The sequence below is a fragment of the Balaenoptera borealis genome (assembly GCF_965194805.1).
Source record: "Balaenoptera borealis genome assembly, chromosome: 6".
Lineage (NCBI taxonomy): Eukaryota > Metazoa > Chordata > Mammalia > Artiodactyla > Balaenopteridae > Balaenoptera > Balaenoptera borealis.
The window spans coordinates 128071214-128084958 of record NC_138863.1 but is presented as its reverse complement, the minus strand read 5'-3'; the positions used below and the strand labels follow the sequence as shown (position 1 = coordinate 128084958).

The following is a 13745-nucleotide window of genomic DNA, read 5'->3' as shown; positions in this document are numbered from 1 at the left end:
CGCATGCGCGCCGGGGAGACGTGCCGTCGGACGGCGGCCAGGACGCTGGCGTGAGGCGGTCGGAGCCGAGGAGCTCGGCAGTGTCCTTGCGCTCCCGCCCTGCTTCGGTACGCGGCTGTGGCCGGAGGCTTTGCAGGTGAACGTTCCTGTCCGGTCCGGGCGACCAAAGACCCCCTCGGGCCGGGCTCACCCACCCCACGCCCTTCCAGGGAGACCCCAGGCCCGCGCCCTCCGCTCCCCACCCCGGGCGTCGGTCCCTCCGGAGCCTCGCCAGGAGACTCCCGTCAGCGCCCCCCAGCCCCACCCGAGTCCTTCCCCTCTTCTCTCCCTTTCCTAACTCTCCTCCCCACTCCCCTTCCCCCTCGCCTCCCTTCCCCGGATCCCTCCCGAGCCTGCCCTAGAGCCGCCCGCCCGCTGCCCCTCCGGAGCGGACCCCCCCTCTCCTCTCGGCCCTCCTCCTCCCGCGGTCAGTCTAGAGTCTCCCCTGGAGCCGCCCGCCCTGCCAGAGCGCTCCTGCTGCCGCCCCCCTTCCTGCAGGTTATCCCCGCCGGCACCCCGCCTTTCTGCCCGCGAGGCGCAGGTCTCCGCCCCTGCAGCCCGTCTGGTCGAGGGGATTGGGGCTCTTTTTGGTTATCCTGCCGCCCGGAGGTCGCAGCCTCCCTAAGGAGTCCGGAATGGCATTGAAGCTTTGCGCTCTCGGGTGGGGCCCGCCTCCGCTCGTTTCACCTACTCTTGGTTTTGCAGTCTCGTTGGCTCTAAGTGCTTGGTGTTGTATTCTATGTCTTTTTCCACGTTTGATTCTCTCACCTAACTACATTGGGAACCCCAGAGGTCAGGGGTTTTCATTTCGCGTCAGAGTAGTGTTTTTTGTTTGCTTTTAACTCAAAAATAGAGTAATTTACACAGAAAAGTCTTCATAAATGCCCGAATAGTAAAGTTCCAGGTTTTCAGCGTGAGTGGGGGAAAGGAATGAGGTGGGACCATCACAGTGTCAAAAGATCTAGGGGAACATGGTTAATTCCGAACGCTGTTGACTCCTGAGACGCTTTCGTTGTTTTAATACCTCCTCTGACTAGGACGCGGTGGAGCCTCTGCCAGAGGGAGCGGCGCTTAGGTCTAAAGGGAGGGAAGTTCCTGGGTCTTGATGGTCTTTGAGGAAACCAGTGCCAGTGCAGGAAGTGACTTGTGTAAAAGTCACGAGGGGAATTAGGGCCCAAGCTGGGACTCTTAACTACCTGTTTATTTACGACCCTTAATGTTTGTCTGACAAATTAATGAGCAAAATATCTGTGTATGTGTGCATGTGCTCCTGCGACTGGTCCTCTTGCGCTCAGGAGTGTCCCCTGGGCTGGGCTGATGGTTATTGATGGGAGGTGGGTATTGGGAAGAGAGCTGGGCAGGTGCTTGTCTGGGCTTCCCTTGTGCTTGGTGTTTACTCGGTGGGGTAGTGATTCCTTAACTCCCCCCATCTCTGAGGCCAGGAATCAAACATATGTTGCAGGATTATCCTGGCAGATAAGAGTGTCTCGCACAGTGTAGGTGGTCAGTAAATGCTTCCTGAAGGAGGCTGCAGAAAAGAGCTCAGAACCTGACAATGGTTCTTTACTAGCATATTTTTAATGGTGTTAGCACATTCTGTAGGTAAATTTCCTGATAATCTCAGGGACTGAATTTGTGAAACATATAGGTCAGTGGTATAGAAAGGACAGATACCACTCTGGAGGTAGTCATATTACTCCTTGGGGGAAGAAAGAGGTTTTTCTTTTCTTTTTTTTTTTAAAATTAATTTTTATTGGAGTATAGTTGTTTTACAGTGTTGTGTTTCTGCTGTACAGCAAAGTGAATCAGCTATACGTATACATATATCCCCTCTTTTTTGGATTTCCTTCCCATTTAGGTCACCACAGAGCACTGAGTAGAGAGGTTTTTCTTGACTCCCTCTGGAAGATTTGCTATACTTCCCAGCTTGCCATCCTACATTAATATTTGGGTTCTTTCTCCTTTCCTCTGTCTATTTTCTTTCTTACTGGATGTCTAAAGAAATGAAAGAATTACTTTATTAGTGTCAGTAACTACCAAAAACTGCTGAGTAAAATAAACTATTAAAAATGTTACAAAAAGTGGGCTAGCTGAACCAGTCATGTTTTATTTGTTGTATATTTGCTTCTGAATTTGATCCTGAGGCCAGAGTTGAACTTTCTTGCCTCTTTGTTTTAGTCTGTCTGTCCTTGGATGAGTGCTTATATTGGGCTTGTTATTAAGAACTGATTGCTACCTGAAATGGCCAACACCACATATGAACTGACCTCTAAATGATGATGGATCAGTCCTTCTTGTCACTTGTGTCGTTTTAGAGTCCTTGAAGAACAGAGTTTTCCTCTCTTTGATAAGGAAACAACTTTCACAGCTAAAATACTAGTTCTTCTACTTAACACATTCTGAAAGTAAATTTCCTGATAATCTCAGGGACTGAATTTGTGGAATGTGTAGGTCAGTGGTACAGAAAGAACAGATACCACTCTTTTTTTTTTTTTTTTGGCCACGCTTCGCAGCTTGTGGGATCTTAGTTCCCCGACCAGAGATCAAACCTGGGCTCTTGGCAGTGAGCGCGCGGAGTCCTAACCACTGGACCTCCAGGGAAGTCCCCAGATATCACTCTTGAGGTAGTCATATTATTCCTTGGGAAGATAGAGTGCTAGCTAACTAGAGAAGCCAGGCAAAGTGGGTTTTCAGTTCAGAACTGTCAGATTCCACAGGCAGTATTCTTTCCACCTCTTAAGTTGGTCCCTTTTGGATTCAATGATTTTTAAAGTGATTTGAGTTCATATTTAAAATAACTTGAATTGGGGGATTCCCAGGCGGTCCAGTGGTTAGGGCTCGGCGCTCTCACTGCCAGGAGTCCAGGTTCGATGCCTGGTTGGGGAACTAAGATTCCACAAGCCTCGAGGCGTGGCCAAACAAACCTCAAAAACTTGAATTGTTGAATATGGTTTGTATTTTTAAAACTTTCTGTAGGTTTTATTGGCATGTGAGTAATGTGGCTATTTTGCAACTAGTTTGCTGGCATCCTCTAGAGACCAGCAGCAGATCAGACTTTAATGAGTTTTAGTTTATGCATTAGATCCTGCTCCAGGGTATAAATAATAGTGAAAGGTTGAAATAAGTTATGGAGAGTGGAATTCAACAAGGTACGTCGAAAAGCTACTCCTGTTCCTTCAGAGACTAATTTAGTTATTATTCTGGGAAGGTTTTTGGTTTAATTTTTTTTTTTTTTCCTTCTAGGTATGTGTTCAAATTTTGACTGTCAGGAGCATCTTACTAAGTCTTCTAAGCCATTTGAGAAGCAGCCTGATGTGCTTCTGTCTTCTAGAATGTTTTAGGCAAATTTTAGTCAGGTGGATAGTGAGGAAATAATAGCAAAAATAGTAGTAATAATTGCTGTGGGAGCAGCTACCATTTGTTAGTTTTAGTAACTAACAGGCACTATGCAAACACAAGTTATTTCACCCCATTTTCCAAACATCCTGTCAAATAGATGTTAGTATTCTCATTGTATAGATGAAGAAACAAAGGCTTGGAAAAGTTAAATAACTTGCCCAAGGTAATTTATAAGTGATTGAGCCAGGATATAAACACAGTTCTTTTGACTTCAAAGCCTGTATTATGAAACATTAGGCTCTATGAATTTTTCAAAGCATATTATCAAAATCATACTTTATGATTTTTGATTGCTAAGAATATACTAAGTTTCTCCCCCCATCTTAAAGAACTGTTATAAGGGAGGTTCAAGTAAATGGTTTTCATCTAGGGTATTTTTTTTTTTTTGGTATGTTTGAGGATAATTCAAATTATTGCATACATGTTCACATTTATCAAAATAATACATATACATAGATTGAAAAGCCAAATAGCACTTTAAACCTCAGAGTCAAAAAAAAAAAACCCCACTCCCTTTCCATTAACTAGAGACAAATGTTTTCACCTTTTCTTAGCTGCCTTTTTTACATTTATATTCGGGACACAATAACATTGCTGTTGATTTAGATGTAATCTTTGACTTCTTGCCATAGAAGACTTTTGCCTCCTGTAAACACTCTTCTTGAGTCCACCAGAATCTCTTAGATGTCAGTCTCTGTCCCCTTCCCCTCCCCCCCCAACACTGTCCTCCAGTCTGGACTGGTTTCTTTTCTAGGCCTGTGGCACAGCTGTCTCCCTGGGACGTTCCTTCACCCGCATCCCCTAGTTCCTCTTGGCTTATGCTCTCATTTTGGTGGAATACATTCTTCTCTAGGCTCTGGAAACAGGGTAGGGTACATGGAAGGTAAATCTTAAGTCTTTCAGCATGTGTGTAAATGTCTTTATTTTATCTACTTGATTGATAATTTGGGTATGGAATTCTGGCTTGAAAATAATTTTCTCTCAGCATTTTGAAGATATTGATCCATTGCCTTCCAGCCTGTAGCATTGTTGATGAAGATGCCCTAATGCTTTGTTTATCCTTTATGTGACCTTTTTTTGCTCTGGGAAGTTTTTAGGTTCTATTCTTTGTCCATAGAGTTCTGGAATTTCAGTTATAAACCTTACCGAGGATCTTTTAAAATTCATCTTGCTGGACACTCATTGAAGTTTTTGTATTTAGAAATGTATTGTCCTGTTGTGGAAAATGTTTGTATAGTATTTTTTTTTCTACTTTTTTTGCTGGTTTATTTGTGAAACTCTCCTGTAAGCAGGATGTTTTATATCCCAGGCTTATCCTGTAATTTTTTTCATCTTTTTTTTCTTTTTTTCCTTTCAGAGAGATTTCCTCCATCATGATCTTTTCAGTTCTTCTATTTTAAATTTTGGTTAATCACTTTTAACCGAGAGCTCTGAACGTTCCTGTTTTAGAACATTTTGGTTTTGTTTTTTGGATACAATATTGTGTATCATCTTTCTTTTTTTTTTTTTTTTTTAAAGGAATTCCTTTATTTTTATTTTTTTAAAATTAATTAATTTATTTATTTTTGGCTGTGTTGGGTCTTCGTCTCTGTGCGAGGGCTTTCTCCAGTTGTGGTGAGCGGGGGCCACTCTTCATCACGGTGAGCGGGCCTCTCACTATCGCGGCCTCTCTTGTTGCGGGGCACAGGCTCCAGACGCGCAGGCTCAGTAGTTGTGGCTCACGGGCCTAGTTGCTCCGCGGCATGTGGGATCTTCCCAAACCAGGGCTCGAACCCGTGTCCCCTGCATTGGCAGGCGGATTCTCAACCATTGCGCCACCAGGGAAGCCCCATCTTTCTGATAATAGTAATTTTTAAAAAACTTTTCCTTTGCTCCCTGCAACTGTCTCTGATTCCTGTGAGGTTTTTGAGTTTTTTAAATTTTATTTTTTTTCAGTCCCTTTAAGCTTCCTCAGATGTCTGAACATACATGCTATCTGTTTCTATTTAAGATATTAAAAAAACTGATTGAAAGTTTGTGTGTTTGTTTAAAGTTTATCACTTGATGAGAATCCCTGTAGGGTTTTAGGCAGAGACCAGTTTTTTTTTTTTAAATAAATTTATTTATTTAATTTATTTATTTTTGGCTGCATTGGGTCTTGCTGTGTGCGAGCTTTCTCTAGTGGTGGCGTGCAGCCTTCTCATTGTGGTGGCTTCTCTTGTTGCACAACACGGGCTCCAGGCGCACGTGCTTCATTAGTTGTGGCACACGGACTCAGTATTTGTGGCTCGCGGGCCCCAGAGCACTGGCTCAGCAGTCGTGGCGCACAGGCTTAGTTGCTCTGCGGCATGTGGGATCTTCCTGGACCAGGACTCGAACCTGTGCCCCCTGCATTGGCAGGCAGATGCCTAACCACTGCGCCACCAGGGAAGCCTGGAGACCAGCTTTTTTATAGAAAAAAAAAAAATGTCAGTATCAATGAACCTTTGGCTCTGCCCTTCGTCCAGAGCTAGAGAGTCTGGGAGTTAAGTAAAGGAAGAGGACAGGGAGTTTAAGACATTCACTTACTCTGTTACTCCTCTAGGTTTGGCATCTCTCTTCCACTCTGAGCTATCCCTGGTGTCCCCAAGACTAGAGCCTCTGTGTTTCAGGTTTTCCAGAAAGGAGATCCTCAGGATTGGGGAGGGTAGTTGCCTGGGTGTGTAGAGGGCCTACTAAGTCTTCTTAAAGACTTTCAGTAAATTCTGATATTCTTCCCCACCTTCAGCATTATCTCATACTTACAGTTTCTGAATCTTTACAGTGTTCTGTGGCTAGAGTTGGCTTGCTGTGTTGTGGCTTCTTACTAGCACATGAAAAGCAGAGAAAGCTGAATTTTATATTAGTTACTACCTGTTCATTTGCCTTTAAAACTTTCTCAGCGTTTTTAGCATCTAATCTGCTTTTGTCTCTGCTGCGATTCTCTTTGTGTTTGTGGATTTATGCCTTGTTTTCGCCTTAACTGTCATTTTAGTTGTATTTCAGGAGAGAGCAGAGTTAGGTGTTTAATCTGTCATTAATGTTGGAAATAGCAAAGCAGTCACCAGCATGGGTGATCTTTACGTTATTCATAGATCTTTTGTCTAGGATTCTCATTTTTAAATTTTTAAAATATTTATTGATTTCTATTTTTGGCTGTGTCGGGTCTTGGTTGCAGCATGTGGGATCCTCCGCTGAGGCACGTGGGTTCCTCGTTCCGTGGTTCAGGCTTCTCTCTAGTTGTGGCCTGTGTGCTCAGTAGTTGTGGCACGCGGGCTTAGTTGCCCTGCGACCTGTGGGATCTTAGTTCCCCAACCAGGGATCGAACCCGTGTCTCCTGCATTGGAAGGCGATTCTTAACCACTGGACCACCAGGGAAGTCCCTGGATTCTCATTTTAATGTCACTGTTGTGTCTTCTGTCTTTGAAAATAACTCTCATGTAATTTGTAGTGTTTAGTGTCAAGAAATATGTATTTTCCAGAAATATGTAATATTTCTATATACTGCAGAGAGAAAAATGGGAAGATGGATATTTCAAGTCTGCCTTTTTTTCTTTTTCCCCTCAGAGCACTGGTCCTAGGTAACCTCAAGGCAGGGCAGGCTAGCAGGATTCAGGACCAAGAATTGGTCTAGGCTAATGAGTAGGGTACCTGTTTTAGGCAGTGGCATGTGAACGCTCTGTAAGGCTGAGGGCAAGTAGGCTGAGTGATAGGCAATGTTCTCTCCTCCTCTGCTTTGTGGTCAGGGTTCAGGATACATTGGAGGAGCTTGGCAGGGGACAGACTCTAGATAGAAAGATTTAGCTGTGGTCCAGCATAGGTAAGGTGGGTCATTTAGGAGCAGATGAGGCAGCTGCTTATTTAAGTACTTGTTACCCTTGGTGTCTCTTATTTATACAGCCCTGTGTGGGGGTCTGTATTATATTACATCTTGCTTATGGGTTGGGAGCCAGAGGCGAGGGTTCTCCTGCTGATGAGGCAGTATGCTCCAGTGGTGATGGGATACCAACGTGGTACCTGACAGAAGAGGCTGGTAGACACAAAGGACACATACCTCTTTAACAGAGATAAAGAACTTACTTTTCTGCCCTCAGAGGACTGCCCATCTTGCAGTCTCTGCTAGATGGTGAAATGTCCAGCCCCAGTCCCCCAAGAAGATGACTGTTGGCTGATGATGTTGCCTGATCTGAGTGAAGACACCACAGGTGCTTTAGGAAGCTCCTTTATTTTATTTTTATTTTTTAAAATAAATTTATTTATTTATTTTATTTTTGGCTGGGTTGGGTTTTTGTTGCTGCGTGTGGTCTTTCTCTAGTTGCGGTGAGCGGGGGCTACTCTTCGTTGCGGTGCACGGGCTTCTCATTGCGGTGGCTTCTCTTGTTGTGGAGCATGGGCTCTAGGTGCATGGGCTTCTGTAGTTGTGGCACGCAGGCTCAGTAGTTGTGGCTCGTGGGCTCTAGAGCGCAGGCTCAGTAGTTGTGGTGCACGGGCTTAGTTGCTCCACGGCATGTGGGATCTTCCCGGACCAGGGATGGAACCTGTGGCCCCTGCATTGGCAGGAGGATTCTTAACCACTGGGACACCAGGGAAGTCCAGGAAGCTCCTTTAATATCCTCTTGGCTTTTTCTGACTTCTGGAGATTGGCTTGTAAGTGCTTGCCCGGAAAGTGCAAGTAACCAAACTCAGCGCATTGCTGAGGGTGTAAATCCGGGGTTCTTTTCCAGGAGTCATTTCTCCCCAGCAGTGTAAGTTTTAGGACGGTTTGAAACCTGTTCCTACGGTCTTCTCTGCTGCCTATGTAGCAGTACAATTGAGTCCTTAGCTCAGAAATCTAGACTTTTTGTCTTAAAAAAGAAATCCTAACATCTTAGACAGTAAACAACAAATATCTCTTACTTGGTAATGCAATAACTGTTAGAATTATTTAGTGAGAGGAAGGAATTACACAAATCAACGTGTTTAACCTTTTTTTAACCCCCCCCCGCGCCTCCCCCACCCCAGTTGTGAAATTGAAGTCACATTGGAAGGTGTGTTTCCTCTAACACATTCTGTAGTGATGTATATGGTTTTAATCATTTTATACTTAGGATGCCTTTTAGCCTCAGTTTGTTCTAATGAACCATAATTATTATTTTCACATTGGCACCCATGTTGTCACAATTTGGCCATTAGATGCCGTTTCTTCAGCTGGTTGACTTTTTTTTTCCTGAAAGCATCTTTGTTTTTTGACAATAAGACAACTTAGGCACATCTTGAGGTGTCCTGTCCCTGAATTGTAACCAGCTCGTTTTCAAGGAGCACTGGCTCCTTTTAGAGGAGACCAGTATTAGAGATAAAAATCTGGGCATGTGAGATTGTTCCACATAATGACTAATGGTAGACAGGATGATACCAGATAAGAAGCTACTTGAGTTGGCAGAACAATTACCCTTTTATAAAAAGTCGTGAGTTTCTGTTGCTAATTTCAGTTTAAGTTTCTTTCTACCTTGTAATCTATTTTTCTCTTTCTTTAATAGTTTTGAACTATTTTATATGGGCACGCCTAAGATACATTTATAATGTTGTCCTGTTGATGGAGAAGTTTTTTTTTCCATTTTAAATTCTTGACTCCAGTGGCCTGAAATTGATTTCCAAGTCGGCTTTTCAGTTTTCTCTCTTTTTTTAAAAAATAAATTTATTTAATTTATTTATTTTTGGCTGCGTTGGGTCTTCGTTGCTGCATGTGGGCTTTCTCTAGTTGCGGTGAGCGGGGACTACTCTTCGTTGCGGTGCGCGGGCTTCTCATTGCGGTGGCTCCTCCCATTGCGGAACACAGGCTCTAGGCGCACGGGGCTCAGTAGTTGTGGCTCACGAGCTCTAGAGCGCAGGCTCAGTAGTTGTGGCGCACGGGCTTAGCTGCTCCGCGTCATTTGGGATTTTCCCAGACCAGGGCTCGAACCCGTGTCCCCTGCACTGGCAGGTGGATTCTTAACCACTGTGCCACCAGGGAAGCCCCAGTTTTCTCTTGTTGACATTCCTTGAGCCACATCTACCTGAAAAGTAAAAGAAACCCAGCCTCACCCCAAGGAAACGCCAAAGAAAACATAGGCACAAGATCTGGCAACTCATATGCTGATCTATATAATTAGTAGATAACTGGAAAGCTCTAGGTCCTTAAGGAACTCTGTTTATAACTCTATTTTCCTGGATGCTACTGGTGGTGGTGTTAATCTTACAGGCACATAAAGTTGTTGGACTCGGATTCTTGAAGACCTGTGAATAAATGAAGCTGTTCTTAATATCATTGTTAGGCTGAGCTGACATTTTGACTATTATGAATGTCAGCAAATACAGCCAAATTAATATCAAGAATCATGAAAGATTTAAAAAAATTTACCACAGAAGTTCGGGAGACTCCTTCCTGTTGCATCACATTTTTGCACTGTTCACTTGGTTCCATAACCACCAACTCAGAAGGTACCAGCAAAGTTGTGTGACAACATTTCAGTCAGGTTTTATATTTGTATTGTATCTAGGTAGCTCCCAATACCTATAAGTAATTTTTGACCTATTCCCAGCTATTTTCCAAAGGAAAATAAATGAGTTTATGTTATGATCATAGGAAGTTTTAGTATAAATATCCAGGATTTGGCATGAGTTGAATACGTGTTATATACCCTTCCAGTTATATGTTCTGGGGTAATAGTATCACTGCAGAGATGTGATGCTATCTGTAACACTCCATCCCCTGTCTTTTTAGCTTACAAGTTTAACCTGTTTCTTCCATTAGAATGTAAGCTAACATGAAAGCAGGGATTTTAGCTTGGTCACTGCTGTATCCTTAGTGCCTGCTGCAAGGCTGGGCACACGTTAGATGTTCAAAGAATATTTGTTGAATGAAAATATGTTGGTATTATTTCTCTGCCTCAAATCCTTTTGGAAGTAAATGATTGTTTTAGGATGTTTTAGGCTGCAAGTTGCAGGAAACTAGTTCAACTCAGTTTAAATAATGAAGAAACCCATCGTTTTGCGTAATGGAAAGCCTTGCATTAGCGGGAGATCCCTGGTTGGGTGAGTCCGTGACTCAGCAGTTAGCGCTGCCATCTCAACAGTTGGCTGCCCTCAGGCTCGTCCCTTCACTGTCAGCAGGTGTCTCGCAGCAGCAGTGAGCAGCGCGAACATGCACTGAGAGAAAGAGGAGACTGACTGTGCATCTAGTTCATCTGGGGCTGTACGTTTGAGGACCTAAATGTGGGAGGGAAAGATGAAAAACGTCTTTCCTTTCTTGGTGAGGACAGACAGCATGAATTGGCAGAAACTGCAGGGAGACTAAGAACCTTCAGGTTACAGGATTTTGGAGATGCTGGAATATAGGATGATTTGTGAGACTCGAGCCATACTTAGACATGGGGAAAGTTAAATGAGGGAGAACTCATTTGTTCTTTTGAGGTGCCCACTTGGGCTTGTGCTCCATTTTGCTAACCTTCCAAACCTTTGTGCCTTAAAGAGAATACCTAAAACTGCTAAAGTAGAAAACAAAAGTGACCCATAATCTCAGCCTCCAAATAATATCTGTTGATTTCAAAAATAAAATGATACAATACTTGCAAATTGTTTTTTTTTAAATTTATTTATTTAATTTATTTTATTTTTGGCTGCATTGGGTCTTCGTTGCTGCGCGTGGGCTTTTCTCTAGCTGTGGCGAGCGGGGGCTACTCTTCGTTGCGGTGCACAGGCTTCTCATTGCAGTGGCTTCTCTTGTTGCGGAGCACGGGCTCTAGGCACGTGGGCTTCAGTAGTTGTTGTGACGCGTGGGCTTCAGTAGTTGTTGTGGCGCGTGGGCTTCAGTAGTTGTTGTGGCACGCGGTCTCAGTAGTTGTGGCTCGCGGGCTCTAGAGCGCAGGCTCAGTAGTTGTGGTGCACGGGCTTAGTTGCTCCGTGGCATGTGGGATCTTCCTGGACCAGGGCTCGAACCCGTGTCCCCTGCATTGGCAGGCGGATTGTTAACCACTGCGCCACCAGGGAAGCCCCGCAAATTGTTTTAAAAAACTTAAATAGTACAGAAAGGTATAATAGGCCTGAATAGTCACCCTCTTTTCTGACACATACGCAGCACTGCCTCGTTCCTCTCCTCAGAGGTACACATTGTTAACAGTTTTTAAGATTCCTTCCAGAAAACAGTTGTGTGGGTGTCAGCTACGTGTGCTCATCAGCACACACTGTTCTACTTCATTCCTTTTCACATCTGCATAATGATCTGCCATGGGTGGAGGTGCTCATTAAGCAGTCCTCTTTCGTGGAGCCCTTTGGTTGGGGCTAGTGTTATACATGTGCTGGTGAACCTGTGTATGTGTATTAATGAGGCATATTTCTAGTAATGGTGAGATAGCTAGGTCAAAGTATATGAATATTTAAAATTTGGAGGGATATTGTCAAATTTCCCTCCCAAAAGGTTACAACAGTTTTCATTCCTGCCATTATGCTTTCTCCTTTCTGGGTATCATAGTTTTTTTCATTTGTGGCCCTCTGATAGGTAATATTGTTAACTTGTGATTTGAATTTTGTTAGTTGAATTGAGAGAGAGATGGAGTAGCTTATGAGCTTTTTGCCCATTCATGTTTCTTTTCCTGTGAACTGCCAAGTGATGGCTGTTTCTGTTATAAGTGAGCTTTGTATGTGAAGGAAATTAACTCACTGCTGCCATATATATGGTTGTAAAACGTATTTTTCTTAATCTTTTATTGGTCTTTTTGACTTTATTTTTTGCCACTCAGATTTTTATTTTTATGGAGTTAAATTTATCAACCTTTTTTTCCATGACTTCTGGTGTTCTGCTCTGACCTGGCCACTCCACCTGCTGACACCAGTGCGCACCTTACTGGGCTGTGTGCAGCTGTTAGGGCACACCAGGGGTAAGGCTGAGGCAGCTGGACCCCAGAGCCTCATGATACCAGGCATGTTAGGAGAAGCCACAAGTCCTTGACAGAGCTGACTCTTTGTGTTCTAGGGCTGCTTTATGTCTGTTAGATGTAAGTGGAGTTAGACTTAGTAAGGTGGGCAGGGTGCTGAGGCTAAAGCCTGGGGTGCGTGTTGGGGGTTGTATTGGCCGTATTAAGGAGGTACTGGGTAAATTCCAGGTGGCCAGTGAGGTAAAATGGCTTTGGTCCTTTCCTCAGCTGATGCTGAAAGGGCTAAGGATAGAGAGTTAGACCAAAGGGCGGTGATTTTGTGATATAATAAGAAACATATGAACTTCTAAAACTCTTGGAATTTCCTGAGAGATAGAGGTACTAGGGGTGTCTTTTTGTTGTCTTTTTATTCATAATAAACCCCTTTCAACCATATCTGAGTTTATGCTAATGAGATGATGGGCCCCTAGATAACTTCAGGATAGGGCTGGTTGCCAGAGGGACCAAGCTTGTGATGAGCAGGTTAGAACTTTCAGCCCCAGGGGCTTCCCTGGTGGCGCAGTGGTTGACAATCCGCCTGCCAATGCAGGGGACACGGGTTCGAGCCCTGGTCCGGGAAGATCCCACATGCCACGGAGCAACTAAGCCCGTGCGCCACAACGACTGAGCCTGCGCTCTAGAGGCCGTGAGCCACAACTACTGAAGCCTGCATGCCACAACTACTGAAGCCCACGTGCCTAGAGCCCGTGCTCCGCAACAAGAGAAGCCACCACAATGAGAAGCCCGTGCACTGCAACGAAGAGTAGCCCCCGCTCGCCGCAACCAGAGAAAGCCTGCGTGCAGCAACAAAGACCCAACGCAGCCAAAAATAAAATACATAAAATAAACAAATGTATAAATAAAAATAAAAAGATCTTCCAGCCCCATCCTTGGACCTCCAGAGATGGCAGAGAGGCTGGAGATGGAGCTTAAGGACCAGTGTCCAGTGATGTGATCAATCATGGCTACCTAATGGGACCTCCTTAAAACCCCCTAAATGACAGGGCTCCAATGATCACATGGAGATGCTGGGAGAATGGTGCCTGGAGAGGCATGGAAGCTCTGCACTCTTCCCCCAATCCTTGTCCTCTGCATCTCTTCCACCTTGCTGTTCCTGAGTTGTATCCTTTTATAATAAATAGGTAATAGTAAGTAAAGTGCTTTCCTGACTTCTGTGAGCCATACTAGCAAATTATCGAATCTCAGGAGGGGGTTGTGGGCACCCCCAATTTATAGATCAGAAATATGGGTGGCCCAGGACTTGTGTCTAAAGTGGGAGCACTCTTGTGGAACTGAGCCCTTAACCTGTGAGGTCTGATGCTAACTCCAGGTGGTTAGTGTCGGAATCTAATTGAATCATTAGACCTCCCGTTGGTGTCCTGA

The 13745-nt window shown here is 44.3% G+C and overlaps 1 protein-coding gene across 4 annotated transcripts in view; it reads left to right on the top strand.

Moving 5' to 3' along the window:
• Nucleotides 1–13745, top strand: part of PLEKHB2 (pleckstrin homology domain containing B2) — a 54490-nt gene continuing 40745 nt past the window's right edge. For 3 of the 4 annotated variants that reach the window (XM_082395489.1, XM_082395488.1, XM_082395487.1), the window contains exon 1: nucleotides 1–136. The gene's annotated coding sequence lies outside the window, so the exon portion shown is untranslated. The remainder of the gene's footprint in view (nucleotides 137–13745) is intronic. The other variant, XM_082395490.1, reaches the window with a different exon arrangement.